The sequence below is a fragment of the Tribolium madens genome, unplaced genomic scaffold (genome assembly GCF_015345945.1).
Source record: "Tribolium madens isolate multiple individuals breed KSU strain unplaced genomic scaffold, Tmad_KSU_1.1 Scaffold_11;HRSCAF=98;Tcas5.2_LG3b, whole genome shotgun sequence".
Lineage (NCBI taxonomy): Eukaryota > Metazoa > Arthropoda > Insecta > Coleoptera > Tenebrionidae > Tribolium > Tribolium madens.
Genome location: NW_025400975.1, coordinates 7,050,295 through 7,072,615, shown reverse-complemented (window position 1 = coordinate 7,072,615; position 22,321 = coordinate 7,050,295). Strand labels below are relative to the sequence as shown.

Below are 22,321 nucleotides of genomic sequence, written 5' to 3'. Positions count from 1 at the left end.
AATTTAAATAGGAGATAGAATATTCATTTTTAAAACAAAAATTTTCTATGAACATACATCGAAAAATTCTACGCAAGGGGTGCGTTTTTTAATAGGTTTTTTTTCAATATTTCCGAAATCATTTTAGAAAAACATTACAAAATTTGATACAGATGATAACTTTTATATACCTAAACAAGTACAAAAATAAAATGTTGAAATTTTTAATTAGGGGCATCCTAAACTAGATGGGATTAGGGTAAAAATTTACTCTAACTATTTTGCCTGTGGTTTCTTGCCACTTTCAGCAACAAAATTTCATAGTTTTTCATAAAAAAAGGTCTTTTGTGTTTTTCCGATACAATTTACGGATTTTTAGTAAAAATCGGTTTAAAAATATATGTTACAGACCATAAACAGCATAAAAATTAAAAATTTAATTTGTTTTATCCTTTAGGACGCCCCTGATTAAAAATTTTGTTATTTGACATTTGTTTAGGTGTACATATAAAGGTACCAAATTTTGTAATTTTATATCTATTCTGAAATATTAGGAAAAACCCTTTAAAAAAACGTACCTTTCATAGCATTTTTCAAAACACTTTTGTCTTAAAATGAAATATTCTATCAACTATTTAAATTTGTACCTAACAATAAAAATGAAACACTGTATAATTAACACATGAAAAATTAATTCACAAAAATTTAAAATTAACTCACTAAAATAACAAAAGAACTAAATTTTTAACACTTATAACACTATATAACAAAGTGCTCAGCATTTCGGGGGGGGGGGGGGTTGGAACCCCCAATCCCCCCTTGGGTACGGCCCTGCATTAGAGACATCATAAATTACCTCCGTAATAATTTAATGTTGGGTTAATTAAGTCACACGATAACTCAGCCATAACATCACAAAATAAGGTGTTTCCCGTGTTTGCTTTCCACATTTTTCGAGTATTTACAAATATTTTCACGATTTTGCCTAACACTTAATAAACACTCTTTAAAAAAGTGGCGTCTACCTACACAAATCGAGCATTGTAGTAATAGTGGGTATAAGTGTTGTACGCTACTCGATGTGTTTTATTGTGTTCTCAATCTTAAATTACAATAAACATTTTAAGCTTATAACAAGTCATCAATGTCTCATGAATTAACCGCCCACGAAATTTTATAGCTATTGTAGAATTGTTATTTCGAACAATTTACATCTTGCCAGATTGATAAATGTTGCGTCTTGTAACTGATTGTAGCAGCGAGCTCTAAATGGGCATATAAACATGTTAATGGCTTTGCCAGCGAACTTGTTAACAAGATCTCAAATTAAACAATTAATGTTCAATAAATACATCAATGTCTGACCATAAATTGCATACGGATTTACCTTTGCTTACCTCACTTATTAAATCCACGTTCACTCCTTATGGAGACGTCGAGTTTGTTAACTCTTGTTTGCCTCACCATGAAAAAATAAACAAGAGAAAATGTTGATACAAATGGAAGGGAAAAAATGAGAATTTTGAAAAATTTCCTTCAAATTTAGTCTTTGAAAAAAATTCTGTACTTAGAAATCAGACAGTGGCGCAGTCAGAGATAGGGTTGAGGTGGGGTTTACTTATGTAAAAAATTTTGAGCACTCATTTAAACGTCATTTCAAAAAAAAAACAATGGGGTACAGGTTTAATTGTCATAACAAATGTGTTTTCTTGTTTCGTATTATCTAATCTAAATTTTAATGACATTTGATGAGTGACATATCATCAAGATTTTTGTGGCAAATCAGCTATAGCTAAACACAAATTATTATTATTTTTTGAAAAATCAAGTATGCCTTACAATTTTCAGTCTCATTGACAACCAAAATATTTTGCACGCGACTGTACCTATTGTGTTGTAAATACGACAAAAATTTATTTAAAAAGGTTAAAAAGTTCTTTAAAATGTTGATTGAAGTCAAAATCTTAGGTCCGTATAATTTCATGTTTATTTCCCAAATTAAAGGATTTTATTTGTAACAAAGACCGCTATGGAAAAACAAAATTGTATTCATAATAAAATTAAACTGTGAAGCGAATTAATAGTCAAACACTACTTTATTAAACTTAGATTGTTTTTATAAATTTGCTACGACCATAAATAATTTTTTTCCCACGAACAAATTTTTTTTTTCATAACGATTTATTTATTATAATGGATACAAAAATACGTTGAATAACGATTTATTTTTTATAATGGATACAAAAAAAAAACATTAACCATTGTCAATACACTTAACATTAACATTAACATTAACCATTGTCAATACACTTTACTCGTACAAAATAATGAAAAGTTTTTTTTTCTTTCTACAATTTTTATTAGACATTTTATGCTACTATTAGTTTACATTTCATTTTACTTATTACATTTTGTTTACTTAAATCTATTTCACATCATCTATTTCAAATTTATTTCTTGCATTTTTACAATGTTTTTGTACTTGAACCCCTAAGAGTGCAAATGGTTCAATTTTGAAGTTTTTAATTTTTTGTCGAAATTTTGGGCGATATTGGTACCCGGAAAAGTTTATTGCTAATAACTTTGGAATTACTAACGCCAGTCTTTTTTGTTTGGTACCGTTGAAAAGCAAATTTAATTTTTTTTCATATAAAACAAGTTAATTGTCTTACTTTAAAAAGTCAAAAATGTCCAAAATATTAATTCAACTATAACTTCTAAATCAATCAATTTTTTGTAATATTTTAAGTACAGGCTGACCCAGGGGTGCTTGCAAGCTCCATAACTTTTTTTCTATACAAGTTATAAACATGATTTTTTAGGCGATAGATGCAACAATGAGGCACATTATAAAAATATTTTTATTAATATACAGGGTGTTCCAATATAAGATACACAACTAAGTTCTGTTTTTTTTTTAATGAAAACCCCAAATTTTAGTTACATTTTTGGATTCGCCACTAAATTATCAATATAATGCACCTAGGTTTGTAAAGTTTTGTAAAGTTTTTGACTTATGCCTATCCACTACTCGATTTTTCTTAGTTTTTTTAGAAAAAAAACATCAACATTCCTTATTTTGCAAAAATCTCACAAATTTTACAAAGTAGACCCCATAAACCCTACATCGACAAAACGCTCATAAAAAATGCCTTGCAATGATGCAATAAAATATAGAGTGTTATATTAAAAAAAATCGAGTTATTGCCGTTTGTATTTTGTCATATTTAAAAAATCGTAGTAGGCGATTGAACATCGACTCCCGAGTTTGCCTTTATAATAAAAAAGCGCTAAAGCTTAAGGAATGGACTGGAAAAAGGTTGGTTAAGTTATCTTGAATAGTTTTGAAGTTATGAATTTTTTTGTGGGTCTACGCACGACGCAATTTTGATACATAAATTGGCATAAGTCAAACACTTTTGCAGATAAGTTTAACAAACCTAGGTGCGTTATATTGACAATTTAGTGGCGAATCCAAAAATGTAACAAAAATTTGGGGTTTTCATTAAAAAAAAAACAAAACTTAGTTGTGTATTTTATTTTGGGACACCCTGTATGTGAATAAAAATATTTTTATATTGTGCCTCATTGTTAGATCTATTGCCTAAAAAAAATCATGTCGATAACTTGTATAGGAAAAAAGTTATGGAGGTTGCACACATCCCTGGGTCACCCTGTATGTATGCATGAAAATATTATAACGTTTGAGGTACAGTTAAAGTAAAAGTAAAAATTTGTGAATCTTCTAAAGTTATGACATCAAAAATAATTGTAGGTACGTATACAAAATTTGAATGTTTAACTTGGTTATTTCTAAAATATTTTAATTTTAATACTATCACAAAGTAATTTAGCCTGATTTTGCTCTCGGGGGGTGTTTATTTTTTATTAGAGAATATTGTGTCGACATTCCTCAATAATAGGAAGTGTTTTGGCCAGTTAATAAATTGCGGGCAAAAATCTCGTTTTAAACGTTCACATTACCTGCGGTCGTTGAAAGCAAGCCATTCCAGATTTCTCGTGTGCAAAAACTGGGTTGTGCGTGAAAAAGTCGTTGTACGTAAATTGAAACATGCAGACAAGTATAGAAGAAAAATCTCGGAGTGTTATTGACGTCAAAATTACTGACCACATGTGTGATTGTGTGGTGGATGTTGACCAGCTGCTCGCTGAAGCGCTATTTTGAGGTGTTGGAAAATGAAAAAATATGAGGAGACACATTGTACGTGTTGAATTTATAATGATATTGTAGGTATGCACCTCGTTAGTGGTGATGTTTGACCAGACCAAGTGTTTGATATTCGTTATAGTGTCAATGCGAGATCAAATGGACCGAAATAACACATGTGTGGTGTATGTACCACGTGTGAGGAAAATTACTTGGATTTCCTTCGCACGTTATTTTTAAACGTTTACGGTGACAGTGATTGAGCCATCACAACGAAAATTATTGCACTTGGATTATTTTTTATTTTAAGCTATTTATACAAATCGGCTTCTTCGTATCAGGTGTTATTAATCTACCGGACCACATTGTTAACGTGTTAAAAACACACAAACGCTCCAAATGATTCAGAGACATCTGTTGCAAACATCATAAATATTCCCAAATAGCCAAACACTGACTAAAAATGCGTTGTCTCTTGAAAAGAAGAGTGGAAAAAAATTCAAAAAAATGCAAAGAATATTCAAGTTTGCAAGTTCATTAACCTATAGACTAAATAAATCATTTTGAAAGTCTATTTGCATCGAAGGATTTTATAGTTTGCAAATTGCAGTTTCCAAAGAAAATGGAAACATCTGTCATTTGGTAAAGTTATAAAATAGGTACCAAATGTGTTTCGTATCTAACTTTTTAGCAACAAGTCTAATACAGAATTTTTATAAATAAATAAGAATGTTTTTTTTCTAGGACCTAATTTAAAATTTTTTATAAGTAAATAAGTATTTGATAAAATGAGATGGAGATGAAGATTTTTTTGTTGCAAAAGTGACAGTTTATCGTCGCGTTTCTATTTTTTGTTGTAAACAAATATTGACGGAGCTGATTCTCCAGTAATAAGGTACACAATAAAGTTACTATTAAGAGAATTTTTTCATTTTTTCCTTATTTTTTTGTGTAAGTTACTGTTATATTTTTTTAGTTTTTACTTATTTGTAGGTATTTGTATTGCCACTATTTTAAAAGACAATATACACAGTATGTCCCCGGATTAAGTTTACAAGAGGAAAAAAAAATATCTTTGATTTTTTTGATTTTACGCCAAAACTGCTTTAGTTGAAACCAGCAAATCTGTAATTAAAACTTCATTATTCTAACTCAGTAGAAAGAAAAGTTCATTTTTCTCCTAATTTTGGACTTAATAATGTAATAAGAGAAAAAATAACTTTTCTCTTCACTGAATCTGAATAATGAAGTTTTAAGTACAGATTTGCTCCTTTCAGGTTAATCAAAAAATGTTTTTCATTTGCAGTTTTGGCGTAAAATCAAAAATAACTTTTTTTTTTCTTGTAAACTCAATCCGGGGACATACTGTATATTTTAATATTTCTTGTATACTAAAATTAATTTTTAAGTAGCGAAATATACGTGTATGTACTACCTATTATATTGTTTTTTACCATAACAAAATATAATTATTAAAAAAGAATTGTTTATTAAAATATTAAATTAAAAATTTAATTGTTCAACATTTCCAAATCCGGAAATAGTATATTACAATCGGTGGAAAATAATCATTACTCCGAGTTTTGTATACTACAGTTTTATTTACAATCACATTTCATTTAAATAAGAAAGTAGTTCCTAGGCAAAAAATGGCGTTTTGGCTCGTAACCTTGATGGTATTCTCATATAAATTACTTCTCGACCAAGGGGTATAATAACATATTTTCCGACGTTCAAAACATACTTTTCTATCCACTATCTCATAAACCAGAAAACATTGTCGTCAAGTAGTAAAAAATACTAAATTGTAGAAAAAATACATGGTGCGCCAGAACTCGCACCCCAGAAAAAAATTTCAAGTTAGATAAGACACCAGAAACACAGAAAAAATGTTAAGAAAATTCTATCTGTCAAAAAACTTTGACGTTTGACATTTTTTTATGTCTATTTAATGATACTGATGTATATGTTTTTTTACAATTATTTAGTAAAGGTACAAAAATTTTGCCAATAAAAGCCACAAATAACATTAAACAGAGTTACACTTTAGGATATAGCTTTCCTGTGTCCTCTTATAATAGCCTGTAGCAAAAAAACTTGGAAAATTATTTTTCCAACAGAAATAAATAGAGTCAAAGTGCAAAATTTTTTAAACATTTTTCCATGTTTCTGGTATCTTACTTTGTATGTTATAGTTCTGGCGCACCCTGTATTTACCAGTAGACTTTTCATAAAACAATTTGCGAAATTTTCATGAAAAGACTAGGCATTTTCAGAAAAAGGCGAATTTCACAGTGTGACACCTACATCAGAAAAGTGTGTATCTTAATCATTTGTCAAAATCTGTGAACAACATAGTATTTTATGAGATTCTTACAACCAGATGCTAATTTACGAGTAGCTTTTTCACTTCACGTCCTTCAAAATTTTCTATCTGTAATATCGTCCAATAACCTCAAGACAGTAGATAAACATTGACTTGCAAATATTATAAACTAAGTTTAAATATTACAAAATTTAGGATTATTTGTATTACAAGGAAGGAAACTTGTCGAAAGGGAGGAAAAAACTTCAAAACTGGCAATTTCTCTTGATATCCCAGTTTCGCCATCTAGCAGCATGTTTTCTTGTTTTTATGGGGGAGGTAAAATTTTTACCTCCTTGAGATGTTTCATATAATTTTGACAGATGCAGGAGGATAATTTTTAATTGGCTTTTCCGAAATTACGGTGAAAAAGTTACTTTCTCTTCTGTAGCAAAAACTTTAAGAAACCAAAAATAACTGACAAAATTGTAAACAAAAAACTTGGACTACTTTATCCAAGTGTTAAAATAAATTATCAGAAAATGTTGTTAATCATTAATTCCACTTACTGTCATTATTAAAGTTTCAATGAAAAAATCCAACGAATAATAAAAATCACCTCTTTCAAAAAGATTAATGCACTGAAAGGATTCTTCTTCTCAAACAAGTAAGTTTTGCATTTTATGCAAATGTGAAATCAAAATTACAAATATGGTCAGATTACCGCTCTAGTTGATCGCTTATTGAAATTTATTAATAGTAAAATAGACTTGCATACATAAAATATAAATGTGCTATTTCAGATTCAAATTATAACGCAAGCATTTCCATAAAGTTAGCAAATTTATTCAACAGCGGAAAATCTCATGTGAATTTTTTCGATATAAATGGCTCCAATTATGCCATTATAGAATAATTCCATTAAGAAAATGGAAAAAAGGTCCCGGAAGCAAATCTTGTTTCTACAGCAATCCATTAGCAAAACTGCTGTCTAAAAACTTGTCTCGGTGACAAATAGTAGAAATAAATCTCTGCGATGTCTGTATTAAAATAAACTTTCAAGACAAGTATTACAATATCGTATAAGGCAGCAAAGCTATTTGAGGATGCTAATTTCACATAAGCCATTAATATTCAACATACTTTGTTTGGAAACAATATTAAGTTAATTTGTGCATAATTAAGTGGTTCAATGTCCACTCCTCCGATGGCTTCATGGGAGGTTCACCATTTTGGAGCATAGGCGTTGAGGGCGGTGATGGTCCTTTATAATATTTGTTTTACCCACGCTGTCGCAACCTACTCTATGCATCTTATATAGAAATCGTAGAGACAAACAAATATTTTCACTGTGATAACATTTATCTGTGAACAAACCTTAAATGACTTTTCCATAAATGTCACGTTTTTCCTTAAAACTGCAAATAGGTACACATGTTATAGTTTATTCAAATAAAAGCGCACTAAAGATTATCCTAGGAATTATCACTATCAGCCGTTTCAAACAAGAGAAAACTCCGAGAAGATAAACAACACTCCTTGTTACGAAAATTAATAACATATTTAAAGTTTGATAAAAACTAATCAAACAATACGTGTTGGTGGGATATTTCCCAGGACTCAGCATTGTGCAAGTCGCAATTATGCCAGGACAATGAACAATTATTTTCCAATAAAAATTATAGCCTATAGACGAGGAAATGTCGGGGAAAAATAGCTGAAACATCAAATTTAAAATTTTCGTTTTTCTGGCCACCTAAATTTCCTCTGGTTGTTTTTGATATTCTTAACAAATATCAATTTATCTGTGTTCCTTTTTTACTGTTGAAAGTATTCAAAAAGTCAGTCCTGTAACCCCTTTAATTACAAATTTTTATTAAAAAAAAACTGACAAAGTTTTTTCTAAGTCAAGAATTGAAATAAATAGTAGTCTATTATATAAGTATAGAAAAGTTGTTCATTACTTGTGAATGAAATGTTTCTGGCAGTTAATACCAACTTTTTTATGTATAAAATACGTTTTCTCTTTTTTTTCTAAATAAAAAATTTGAAATGTTCCAATTTAGTTGCTGATTAAAATAAAACTGATTTTATATTAATTAAAAGTGTTAAAATGAAATGTGTAAAGTGTAATTATTATATTTTTTCATGTGTCATTGGTGTTTTTAACAAATTGCGTGTGGCAAGATTTTGTATTGACGCATTGTATGTAAAATGTAGTTTTCTGCACACTATACAACTTGGAGCGGAAAGATTGTGAGTCGTAAAATGTTGTTTACGATTCAAGAGCCCAATATAAAAGAATTTTGAGAAAAAAAAAGATTTGTGGTGTATTAATTTTTGGGTAGTAATAAAGCGACTAGTAAATAATTCAATTTTAATAAGTATAAAATGATAAATGATCAGTATCTAATCTAATTAACTTTTGCACAAAAATTAAAAATGATCAGTATAATATAGTATTTTGGACAGTAAAAATAATAAATGCTAAGTAAAGCACACACAGTATTTTATTGTAATTTGTTCAGTAAAAAAATCCAATTTGCACCGTAAAAATAATAAACGCTCAGTAACTTTAATCAAAATTAGTAAAACAACATAAAATTTAAAAAATTTTCAGTCTTGGTTACATGGCCCCTGCGCAAGTATGGTGTTTATTATTGGTACTTTTTTATATTATTGAATATTTATTATTATTGGAGGGTGGTATATGTATTAGCAAGGGCCCCTGCGCAAGAATGATTTTAGCAAGGGCTGGAAACTGTGCACAAATGGTAATCACTCTAATCAGCGTACGCCATTCTTTGCACTGCTGTGCTCCTGATACCACAATTTTGTTTTAAAACGCTTTGCGATATTCCTATTTTTGTCTATACTCTGCATTTATTATTTTTACTGAGCATTTGTTTTTTTTTACTGAGCATTTATTATTTTACTGTGCATTTATTATTTTTACTGTGCATTAATTATTTTAGTGTGCATTTATTATTTTTACTGTTCATTTATTAATTTTACTGTGCATTTATTATTTTTACTGTGCATTTATTATTTTTATTCTGCAATTATTATGTTACTGTGCGTTTATTATCTTACTGTGCATTTATTATTTTTACTAAGCATTTGTTATTTTTTACTGAGCATTTATTATTTTACTGTGCATTAATTATTTTAGTGTGCATTTATTATTTTTACTTTGCAATTATTATGTTACTGTGCGTTTATTATCTTACTGTGCATTTATTATTTTTACTGAGCATTTGTTATTTTTTACTGAGCATTTATTATTTTACTGTGCATTTATTATTTTTACTGTGTATTAATTATTTTAGTGTGCATTTATTATTTTTACTGTTCATTTATTATTTTTACTGTGCATTTATTATTTTTACTGAACAAAAATACTTGTACTGTGCATTTATAAAAACTAATTTCAAATAATAGTACCATAGTAAATATTTCGAGCATAAAGTTATACTACTCATATCAAAGGAATAAACAACATTATTAGTCCCTGTAAGAGAAATGATTTTTGTTTTCAGTTAATTGTAATTAGTAAAGAAAGGAGTTAGGAGCACCTGCATCTTGAACAAATAGTTAAAAACGACTTAATTCCTTTAATTAATCATCTCGCCTACCGGTTGTATCGTTATTAATCTTATAATTACTCCTTCAGTATTCAGATTTTTGCATTTTCTTGCACTTAATGATGAGTGATGAAAATTAGCTGTTTCATGTTTCATGTGACGTTGGCAAAGGTTAGTGCCAATCGTTGTAACATTCAATTTCCGCTCTTTGATCATTCAATTAAAACTTTGATTTATTATTAAAACTAGCAAATAAAAAGTCGCTTATCTCTGTTTGTAGTAATTTAATATTTTTTCAGGCACTCCAGTGTATATAAAATTATCTGGAATGATCAAAGTGAATCTCAGGTGGTTGGACACCTGTGTATACAGGTGCGGGCGGGGCAGAGGTCACACTCAGTGCAAGGGAACTAGAAACTTGGAAAGTTTAAATCTCGTTGCTCGGTACATTCCACTTGTGGACGCTGTTTGTCATTTCCTTGTCTTATCTACACAGGAAATCATAACAACTTTTTGAGAGAAAACCAAATAAGTAAATAAATTTAATCCAAAAAAATTATTTATTAGCATAATTGAGCATCATTACTTAATTGCAGAATAACGAGACTCGTTTAGCTGATTCTATTTACATAAGTTATGTTTCTTGTAGAAAGTAAAGTTGTCTTTTTTGGTTTTAAAACTCGACCATCTGTGGCGGTTATTTTGCAGAAATTTGAGTAGAATTGAAATTTGGTCAAAACATAAACAATTTTAGATTTTAATTTCTCGAATGTTTCTTGGTAATTAATTTTCATTCATTACGAGTTTGAGCGATTACGGTAACATTCTAAATATTTCTGCATCTGAGCAATTAAAACTTATGAGAGAAAATAAACAGTGCAATGAATGGTTTCAGGCAGTAGAATGCATTGCACGATCTCGTAAGAAGTGAATGGACATTAGTTTTCTCAGTTTTCCATTAATTAAATAGTTGTGACCATATGGACGTGAAATAATGGGTCTGACCTACGACATCAACTTTGTGAGGAATTTACGACTTTTAATAAAATTCTTGAAGAAAAAAATTCGTGATGAATGGTGTTGACGTTGACGTAAGATGCAAACAACATTCAAATTAATTTCTATTTCGTACGTGTTCAATTTCGCAATGTCTAGTGTCCGACACTGTCTCATTTGCATACTTTGATGATTCGTTTACTGAAAGGGGTCAAGCAATTAACTATCTCCACTCAGCTAATAATTATAATTACATGCAAGTATTTTGAAACGACATTTCAGGCACTTTTCTCTTTTTTATTAATCGCATAATTGTTGATTTTTGGCAACAAATCGCAACAACTAATGAAACTAAAATTATATTTTAGAAACAATCAAATCAAACACTCGAATTTTCTACTCAATTATTTCCATAACTTCAGAACATACATAAATTTTTTCTTTTTTTATTTTGTAAATTGCTGCAAAACTGTACCTCAAACGTTATAATGTTTACATATGTAAAATGCTCCGAGAAATCGATTGACGTCAAGGAAATTGCAAAATTCTTGATTGTTTATTTTGGATATTTTTGACTTTATCAGCAATTTTCTCGATAACTATTTAACGTGGGACAATTTTCTTTTTTTATATGATAAAAAATTAAATTTGCTTTTCAATAGTACCAAACAAAATAGACGAGCGTCAATAATTCCAAAATTATTAGCAATAAATCGTACCTAGTACCAAAAATCGCTCAAAATTTCGACAAAAATCATCAAAATTATTAGCAATAAATTGCACCTAGTACCAAAAATCTGTCAAAATTTCGACAAAATTTTTCAGAAAATTAGAAAAGTACAAAAACGTAAAAATACATGCAATAAATTTTTGAAAGATTTTGTTTGTGTAAATGATAAAAAAATTAATGATGCATGCTTGGAAAAGCTTTAGGGAGTTCGTAAGAAATTGTAAAAAAAGTCTCCGGTCTTATTTTTTTGAGCTATGATGAATTCTGAATTTTACTAAGCTGGAAACGTTGTAATGTAGCACCAAAAATAATGAAAGTAGCACACAATTAAGCTTATTTCTATTTCTCAAGAAACAAAAGAAAAAAAGTTTAGATTAAAATAATTCTTATCCAATGTTGTCAGATATAATTTTAGGTAAGTTACACCTAACTTTTTTAAATAAAAAATTACTTGTCCAAGTCTTACACAAATAAATTTTTACTGTTATTAACAATGAAATAATTCATAAACCAGAATTATGAATTATTATTCGTCAATTTTGAAGCTTAATAGTTTCTAAACTTTGGTTTACAGAATTGTTTAATTATTTTTTTATACCAAATTTTTTAGTAAAACTCCTAAAACCATAAGAAATTAAAGAGCTTATCAGTCATTTTGTTGTAGATCAACGTATTTTATCGAAAKTAATGCAGTTTGAGATATTTTCAAGCAATGCGTCAAATGACAAAAATTTTAACTGTCAAATATAATAATAAATTCAATTGAAAAACCTCTCAATAGAAAAAATTGAATAAAAAAATACCCCTCATTGTGATACTCGAATGAGTGATGTCCGAAATTTTTACATAGATAAACCCCCCTGAACTCTATCTCTGCCTACGCCACTGTTTAGTAGTTACTGTTACAAGGCACTAAAGTTGTTTCTCCAATTTGATAAACGAGGAGAAACCCCAACAAAATTTGCAACCAAGATTACACAAGATGTACACTTTACAGACTATTTTGTAATTTTTATGGACTATTTTAATTAATGACATGTAACTCCGAAAAGGTACTACTTTAGAGACTATTTTGGGTTACTTCACGTACTATTTCGTTCGCTTTATGGGCGATTTCAAAAAAAAAATATATGAAAAAATGATTACTTATTGGTCCTCAGGCCCGTAGCTAGGGGGGCTGAACCTTACTTTGAATGTTCTGAGCCCTACTTTAAAACTTTGTCTTTTTTAACAACTTTAATACAAACTGAACCAAAAGTAACGCTCAAAATCCATATCTTTGTTCTGAGTCATTTTTCAAAAAAATCCCCAACAAGTTGATTTTATTTTTTTTAATTGCTAGATTTTGGCACTATAGTAACATTTATGACATTCGTTTGTTTTTTTTTTAATGTTAACCGACATGTTTTATTTCTTTTTTTGGAAAGTACACATCGTTATCCTTTTGGTAAACAAAAAAATACAAAAAAAATAAAATAAAAAAACTTAAATAAAAAAATAACATCGACCTATTTGAGGATTTTTTTGAAAAACGACCACTAACGAAGATATGAATTTTGTGCGTTACTTTTGATTTTTTTATTTGATTTAATGTGCTTATTTAGTCTTTTATATTGAAATTTAGAACCTTTCAGTAACATTAGTTATAGTAAAAAAATAAACGTGTACTATACAAAAATGCAGAACTCTTATAGCCCCACTAAAAATTTTGCGCGCCCTACTCAAAAATTGTTTTTTTATGACGTTCGTTTTTATTTTTTTTTTAATGTTAACCGACATTTTTTATATACTGTTTTAGCTAGTACACATCGTTATCCTTTTAGTAAGCAAAAAAATGCAATTTTTTTTTATTTATTTTTTTAAGTTTTAATTTCATTTTTTAATTTTTTTTTCTTTTTACCAGAAAGATAAAGATGTGTGCTATTTAAAACAGTGAACAAAAATGCCAATTTTCTACTTTTTACTAAACAATATGTAAAGCAAAAAAGACGACAATAATACCACAAAAATTCTTATTTCTTCGCTCTTGAGTGCTATTCAAAATCGATAAAATCTCTGCTGGCATGTAAATATTCATGAACTATTAGTACGAGCCGCTGTTTGGAAATTTGGGCACCCCACTGAGTCCATTCCAAATACCTACTGTCTGTTCAATTCGATAAGACGTATCAATTCGATTATTGCTATCTTAATGGCTTGAAAATGTCTGAGTAGCCTTGTGACCACCTGTCTTTGAAAATGACCTTCTTGAAGAAATTCCAACCGAAAATATTTCGGAAAGCTGCGCAAACAAAATGACAAAGAAAACACGCCACAAGTTTCCCTTTTAGTATTTGGGCGAGGTTATTTATTTTTTAACTTTGGATGTAATAATATTTAGTATTATTAGCACAGATGGTGGTAAATGCAATTTGCTTCATAGTTTTAATGACATTGCCATTACGGGATGGACCTTATTAGTAATACTCGCAGTTTAATAAGCTTTTGATTGGTTTTACTGTTTTACAGTACTCCATGAAAATGAAATGAAAGAAGGCGGATTAAAAAGCAAAAATCTCTAAGTACACGTTTTTATTTTAAATTGAAATAAATAATTAAACATAAAAAAATACTTTTTATTGTTACAAATTTAAACAGGAGATAGAATATTAATTTTTAAAACAAAAATTTTCTATGAACACACATCGAAAAATTCTACGCTTTTAATAGTTTTTTTTTCAATATTGCCGAAATCATTTTAGAAAAAAATTACCAAATTTGATACAGATGATAACTTTTATACACCTAAAGAAGTACAAAAATAAAATGTTGAAATTTTTAATGAGGGGTGTCCTAAGCTAGATGGGATTAGGGTAAAAATTTACTCTAAATATTTTGCCTGTGGTTTCTTGACACTTTCAGCAACAAAATTTCATAGTTTTTCGTAAAAAAGGTCTTTTGTGTTTTTTCGATACAATTAACGGATTTTTAGTAAAAATCGGTTTAAAAATTTAGGTTACAGACCATAAACAGCATAAAAATTAAAAATTAAATTTGTTTTATCGTTTAGGACGCCCCTGATTAAAAATTTTGTTATTTGGCATTTGTTTAGGTGTACATATAAAGGTACGAAATTTTGTAATTTTATCTATTCTGAAATATTAGAAAAAACCCTTTAAAAAACGTACCCTTTTTAGGGGGTGTAGCTCCCTTTCATAGCATTTTTCGAAACACTTTTGTCTTAAAATTAAATATTCTATCAACTATTTAAATTTGTACCTAACAATATGAAACACTGTATAATTAACATATTAAAAATTAATTCACAAAAATTTAATTAACTCACTAAGATCACAAAAAAAAAAACTAAATTTTAAACACTTATAACACTATATAACAAAGTGCTCAGCATTTCGGGGGGGGTTTGAACTCCCTAATCTCCCCCCTTGGGTACGGCCTGGTTTACGGAAAAATGGCAAATCTCGTCGAAAGCGGAATATTTTTCGAGAAAATACCACTTTTGTAAATTATAGGTAGTGTAATAAATCTCCAATGGCGTGGTAGTTAGCCCACATTTTATAGTTTGGTATCGACACCTGCGAGCGTTAATGGCAGTGATTTGAGCGGCGCAGGTGTTTACCAGCTGTCCAAGTTTCGTAAAGACCTCCGATGATTGTGACCTCTACCATAAAAGTACTCACATTTGCATGCTTCTCCGACAATATCCAATGTCTGAAGTTTTTCGTAAATTTGACCACTGATAACGCATGTCAGCAGGAGAACGACGGTGATATTCCTGCAACGATATCGTGTTTCCTGCGTCAGGATGTTTGCGGCGACGACAGACAAATCATTTCAAAGATTGGAATCAACTTGGCGGAAAAAGGATGTGTAACGAGGCTTGGCTAACAAGGGATAATTACACTTTATTTCATTATTTATTTTCATAGTTTGTACTACACAAAAACTCGCAGGATTCGGATACAAGTGCTGCATGACGTGTAAAATAGCTTAGAAGAAAGTGATGATTGATGATTTTTCACTTAAAAAATTTTACAGTAATTTTATTAAATATTGCCAACAGGCCCGTTGCTAGAAACAATTTTTGAGTAGGGCGCGCAAAATTTTTAGTGGGGCTAGAAGAGTTCTGCATTTTTGTATAGTACACGTTTATTTTTTTACTATAACTAATGTTACTCAAAGGTTCTAAATTTTAATATAAAAGACTAAATAAGCACATTAAATCAAATAAAAAAATCAAAAGTAACGCACAAAATTCATATCTTCGTTAGTGGTCGTTTTAAAAAAAAATCCTCAAATAGGTCGATGTTATTTTTCTATTTAAGTTTTTTTATTTTTTTTTTTTTGGCATTTTTTTGCTTACCAAAAGGATAACGATGTGTACTTTCCAAAAAAAGAAATAAAAAATGTCGGTTAACATTAAAAAAAAAACAAACGAATGTCATAAATGTCACTATAGTGCCAAAATGTAGCAATTAAAAAAAATAAAATTGACCTGTTTGGGAATTTTTTTGAAAAATGACTCATAACAAAGATATGGATTTTGTGCGTTATTTTTTGGTTTAAAGTTGTTAAAAAAAACAAAGTTTTAAAGTAGGGCTCAGATTATTCAAAGTAGGGTTCAGCCCCCCTAGCTACGGGCCTGATTGCCAATTTTTAGAAATACCTCTGAGGACCAAGTTTCAAACTAAATCATTTTTATGCTGTAGTTTTATTCTGGAAAGTTTGTTTTACTCTCAACTAACCTTTATAGCACGATATTTGACTATTTTATCCTTTTATAACTGAATTTTATAAATTTAATGACCTTTCACTTGTAACCTAAATTAGAATCAAAAATGTTTTTTTTTCCTTTTTCTATTTGTTTTCTCAAAGAAGTTTATTAATTGTTGAATTGATTGTTAAAGAGGGAAAATAGAAAAATTTCTGTAAAGATTGGTGCCAAAAGTCACGTGGTTCTTGAACATTTATCAAAGTTCCTTTCAGCCATGGAGTAAGAATTCTATTTTTGCGTCTAAGCATTTTTGCTTTTACCAAAATTGTCTCTTTCTTGTCTTCTTTGCCGCTTCAGCAATTGCTGGAAAAGTACATTGTAGATCACTAGCATCAGGCCCGTAGCTAGAAACAGTTTTTCAGAATGGGGCCCAAGATTTTTAGTGGGGCTAAAACAGTTTTGCATTTTTGTATATTACACGTTTGTTTTTTTTTTACTATAACTAATCTTACTGAAAGGTTCTAAACTTCAATATAAAAGATAAAAAAAGAAAAAGTTCATATTGTAATACCTACATTTTTTTAGCCTGAATTTTATTTAATATGAACCAGATTCATATCTTCGTTAGTGGTCGTTTTTCAAAAAAATCCTTAAACAGGTGGATTTTTTTAAATGCTATATTTTGACATTATAGTGATTTATGACGTCATTCGTTTTTGAGTTGTGACGTCATGTTTAATTTTTTAAATTAGAACTGACATTTTTGTTCACTGTTTTAAACAGCACACATCTTTATGTTTCTGGTAATAATAAAAAAAATTTAATGAAATTATAACAAAAATAAATATTGCCAATTACACAAAATAATGCCAAACACGAAAGGCTTTATCTTTTTGTTCTTACCTTATTTTATAAGGGGCAATTGTTTTTTGTATATTGTTTTAAATAATTAGCGTGAAAAGACTTAATAGGAACACAAAAAAATAAAAACACCCTTTATAAAATAAAGCAAGAACAAGAAGATAAAGCTCTTTGTGTAAAACTCTTTACAACTTTTTTAAGTATTTTTATTTAATTTTTTTTTACTTTGTTTTGTTATTTTTTTTTTATACTTATTAAAAGAATAACGATGTGTACTATCTAAAACAGTAATAAAAAATGTCGGTTGATATTTAAAAAAACAATTAAAAACAACGTCATTACTCATAACTGAAAAATAACTCATTACAAAGATGTTCATTTTGTGCGTTACTTTTGATTCAGTCTGTATTATAATTTTATGTGCTGTTATTTCTAAAGAAAGTTGTTAAAAAAGACAAAGTTTTAAAGTAGAGCTTCGCCACATAAACTATCACTTTTCCTCCTAAAACATAAATGTACTATTATTCTTGTCGTTTTTTATTAAAACTTAGTCTCATCTCTCTTATCTCGAATCAAACATTTATGCTGGTAAACATTGCAACTTAACATATAATTAGAACACGATCTAATTATGTATGTTTTTTTTTTAATCTCACACCTTTAACTGTTATCCCATAATTACAGATGCAAAAATATACCGATAGAAAATGTTAAACAGACTATTTGTTGTATTAATTATTTTATGTTGTTCACGATATCGTCAAATCAAATGTCAATAATCATAAATTAAGTGAATCGCCGCCGGCTCATCCTCGAGCAGGATGCTACTGTTGAATTCAGTGTTAGGTAGTCAAAGCTCTTCATCATAAAATAGCAACATGTTTAGATATTCTACTCAAGTAAAATAACCGTAATCGACTGTGTGAAAAAGAAAAGTAATTTTTAGATAATTTTCTCTTAATACTCAGGTAGAAATCATTAGCATGTCGTGGTGTGAAAAGTAATGTGATAGTGAAAAAAAAAAAACAGTAGCTGCGGCGTGGTATTTAGATTATCTATTCCAAATAAGTGCCCACTCTAACGGTGATATTGATATGTTAATTTTATCGTTTGCATGATGTAATGGACAATAAATTAAATTAACATAGCCATGCATGCAAACTAGACGAGACCTATACAGGGTGTTAAAAAAATATTGACCGCCAAAATTAACCGGACAACTCTTTTTTTGTTATTCTTTGTCGAATTTCAACAAACTTTGTTTGCCTTAAAGAAAAAACTTTGTAGATTATTGTAATTTAATTCAATAATATTTCTAGTTTTGTCTTCTAAATGTGATACTCAAAAGACGAAGGCACTGTTTTTTTATTTATTTTTATACTGAGTTGTGGTGTGCGACAGAGACAAACTTAAGTTTTTACTGATTTCAGATTATTGCCCATTCTTTTCTGAATTTATGTACCATACTCGTATTTTCCATAATTTTAATTCTTGAGACATGAGAGATATAAACCTTCAAAAAAGCATTACATTACCAATTTCAATAAATGTTCTTATTAAGTAGACCAAATCTGCCCAAACATCAAAATGGGCACATGGAAGCTTCCAATAATTAACCGTTTTACTTGTTGTAATCCTTTGAAGTTCCAAGTTTTTCATATTTTTTGTGTTCAAAGACGTAATTGTGCTCTTTTGGTGACATAAGCAATAATTTTCGGTTTAACTACCTTTTTATGTAGTACGAATATTTAGTAACAATAGAGAAGTCTTTGTATCTCTGGGGCACCAGAAGATAAAATTTTGAAACAAATTTGTCCTCATTCATAATCTGAAATAAGTAAAAACTTAATTTTGTCTCTGTTGCACACTACAGCACAGTAAAAAGTAAAAGTAAAAAAGTAATTTTTGGTGTTTAACTTTTAGCAACAATATTTTGGCTTTTTTCCAATTTGCTGCAACAAAAACCTAAATAGGGGGTTCTTTACAACAATGTGAAATGTGAGAAAAACTTTTTGTGTCTGATTTTAAACACATAAACCAACTAAAGGCAGCAGATTTTATTGTATTCAAGATTGAGGACTGAAGGGTGTAAAATACTCATAAATCGAAAAAACTATAATAAATGTGTGTGGTTGTACCCACATTTGAGCAAAAATTTGTGCAAAATACAATTATTTTTCATAAAATGATGAAACTGCTGGCAGGAATTTAATCACAAATTTGGAGCCCCCCAAGACCCATTCAAAATCCCATTTTTTATTCTATACATAAATATAGCTGATACATAATTGAAAAATAAATTAACAAAATCACATTTTTGTTTCTCTTTTTGATTTTGCTAAAAAGCCCGATATTAGACAAATACATGTCATCTTCGAAATTCTCATTTACCGTAATTTTTAAGAGGCAAAGAATTGGTTCAAATAATTTTTATCTTCCATTTTTTGCCACGATCTCAATAACTTCTTTGCAAGTAGATAAACCGGTAGAATTGTCAAATTTCGTTTGTTCACGGCTCTCAATATCTAGAAAATGGTGCAATTTTTAGAAGAAAGCTAAATAATTTTACTCAAATTACGCCCAAATATGTTTACGGGCAAAATATAAAATTTTGCTCAAATTTCTTTGACGTAAGTGACATAACTAAGGCTCGGATTATATGCAAAATGCATATTTGTAATTAAGAGGTATATCAACGAAATTGTAAGTTTTTTTGATTAAAATAAGCTAAATAAAAAATGCATATTTTGCATATTTTGACAACTTGGTGCATATTTTCTTCAAATCACTAAATTCCGATTAAAAATTTCAGTTCAAGTTAAAAATTGGACTGTTTAAGAAAAATGATCCGATTACAAAATATTTTAAAGAGAAAACAACCGGTAAGCCTAACTCAAAAAATCAGTACCCTGCTGAGTGTTTCCTTTTTAAATTCGTTTTATACTGGGTGAATATAAAGTATTGAACCAAGCGGTTTTTTTTAAATCATTTGTTTCCAAAAAATAATAATTAATATATTAAAGTAATATACAAAAAAATATTTTTTTAAGAACAAAATTTTGTTTTGTTTTTGAGTTATTCGATTTTTGTTGTCTAAATTGCGATATACACATGTAAAAAAAATAATTTAATATAAAGTAGATAGACGTAATCTCTAAGATCATGAGAAAAATGCTTTTTTGGTGGGTTGCCATTTAAAAAAATAAATATTTTTGTAGAACTCTAAAACAAAATAATAAAAGTTTTGAAAAATTTTATTTTTGATAAAAAATGGCTTGTCTCACGCCAAACCAATTTATTTATTCTTTTATTTATCGTGTGCAGTTCAAGATGACGAAAATACAAAGTTTAGTGTATTCGAGGATAAAAATTTATCCCAAATTTGATTTTTTATTGTTAAAAATTTTGCATATCGATGCATATTTGGCATATATTGGAGCATATTTTTTAATATTGTGTGCATATTTTTTTAAAAATATGTGCATATACAGGGTGCGCAAGAACTCGCGCCCCAGAGAAAATTTTCAAGTAAGGTAAGATACCATCAGGAGCATGAAAATTTTTTTTTTTTAATTCTGTCAAAAAATTTTGACATTTATTTTTTTGACATTTGACATTTTTTTATATCTATTTAATGATACTGATGATCTTGTATATGTTTTTTTACAATTATTTAGTAAAGGGACAAAAGTTTTGCCAATAAAAGCCACAAATAACATTGAACAGAGTTACAATTTAGGATACAGCTTCCTTGTTTCCTCTTTTAATAGCCTATAGCAAAAAAACTTGGAAAAATAATTTTCCAACAGAAATAAATAGAGTCAAAGTGCAAACTTTAAACCCTCATAACTTCGAAATTTTTATAGATAAAATTTTTTTAACATTTTTTCCATGTTCCTGGTATCTTACCTTGTATGGCATTTTTCTCTGGGACGCGAGTTCTGGCGCACCCTGTATATTATAGAACAGATATCTGGTCATTGGTGGTCCGATAACTTATACATCAGATATTTCGATAAGCGTTTCAGAAACGCTTTTTGCGCTTATTGCTAAAACATTTTTGTTAATAACATTTCAGAAACCGGGCATAAGCCGAATAAAAATTCGTCGAAATCTGACAAAGAATAACCAAAAATATTACAATGTGTAAAATCGCAAAATTTTAGTTGTTCGGTTAATTTTGGCGGCCAGTGTATTTAAGGAGGTAATGGTATGTACCAAAATAAACAAAAAAGTCTTAACAAACGTGGGTCCTCAAAGTAACGGTTTCAGAGATACCGAATGTGAAAATTTTTTGAATTTTTACTAGAAGTTTCTATTACGTCTTAAAGTTTTTTACAATATTTTTAACACATTTATACATTAAGATATTTATTTACAATTATTTAAACAAAATGTGATAGTGAATAAAATATTTTCATCTCGCTTGTATTGTAATATACTATTTCATTGCTGTCAATCAGTTTTGCAAATATGTATCAGAAATGGCGTTGGCAATCTGTCAATCGTTTTTATTAACGTCATAATATTTGAAGTATGTGAGTTGTCGGTTCGGAATGGCCAAGTAGCACTTACCACCTGAATCAACTCGCTGTCGTTATGTTTACATCTCTGGGCATGATCTACATTCTCGATTCCAACGGTTGTTTGAATGTTTCCTAGTTTGGCAGTTCGTTTATTGGATTGGAAACATTCGTCCAAGAATGAGAATGCGATAATAACAACAACAACAAAACCAGCGAAAAGTCCACTTATAATTAGCAAAGGTCGCGGAGAGTGCCGCGAGGTGTGCAGGTGTGCCTCAGACGAATGGGCGCCCATCTGCAACATTCCACTTCTCTTCTGTTCTCTTCACTATCCACCTGCGCTTTTCCAATTTTTGATGCACAGGAAGATACGTCACGTTGTGAACACTCCCACACGTAATCCACTTAACTCCTTATTCTGCTACATTCCATACCAATTTACCTAACGTTATTTTATT

At 29.3% G+C, this 22,321-nt stretch overlaps 1 protein-coding gene across 1 annotated transcript in view; it reads right to left on the bottom strand.

The window, feature by feature from the left end:
- LOC123007786 (leucine-rich repeat-containing protein 15-like) overlaps positions 1–21,990 on the bottom strand; it is a 63,126-nt gene extending 41,136 nt beyond the window's left edge. The window contains exon 1 of the mRNA XM_044403241.1: positions 21,913–21,990. The gene's annotated coding sequence lies outside the window, so the exon portion shown is untranslated. The remainder of the gene's footprint in view (positions 1–21,912) is intronic.
- Between the last annotated feature and the right edge of the window lie 331 nt (positions 21,991–22,321).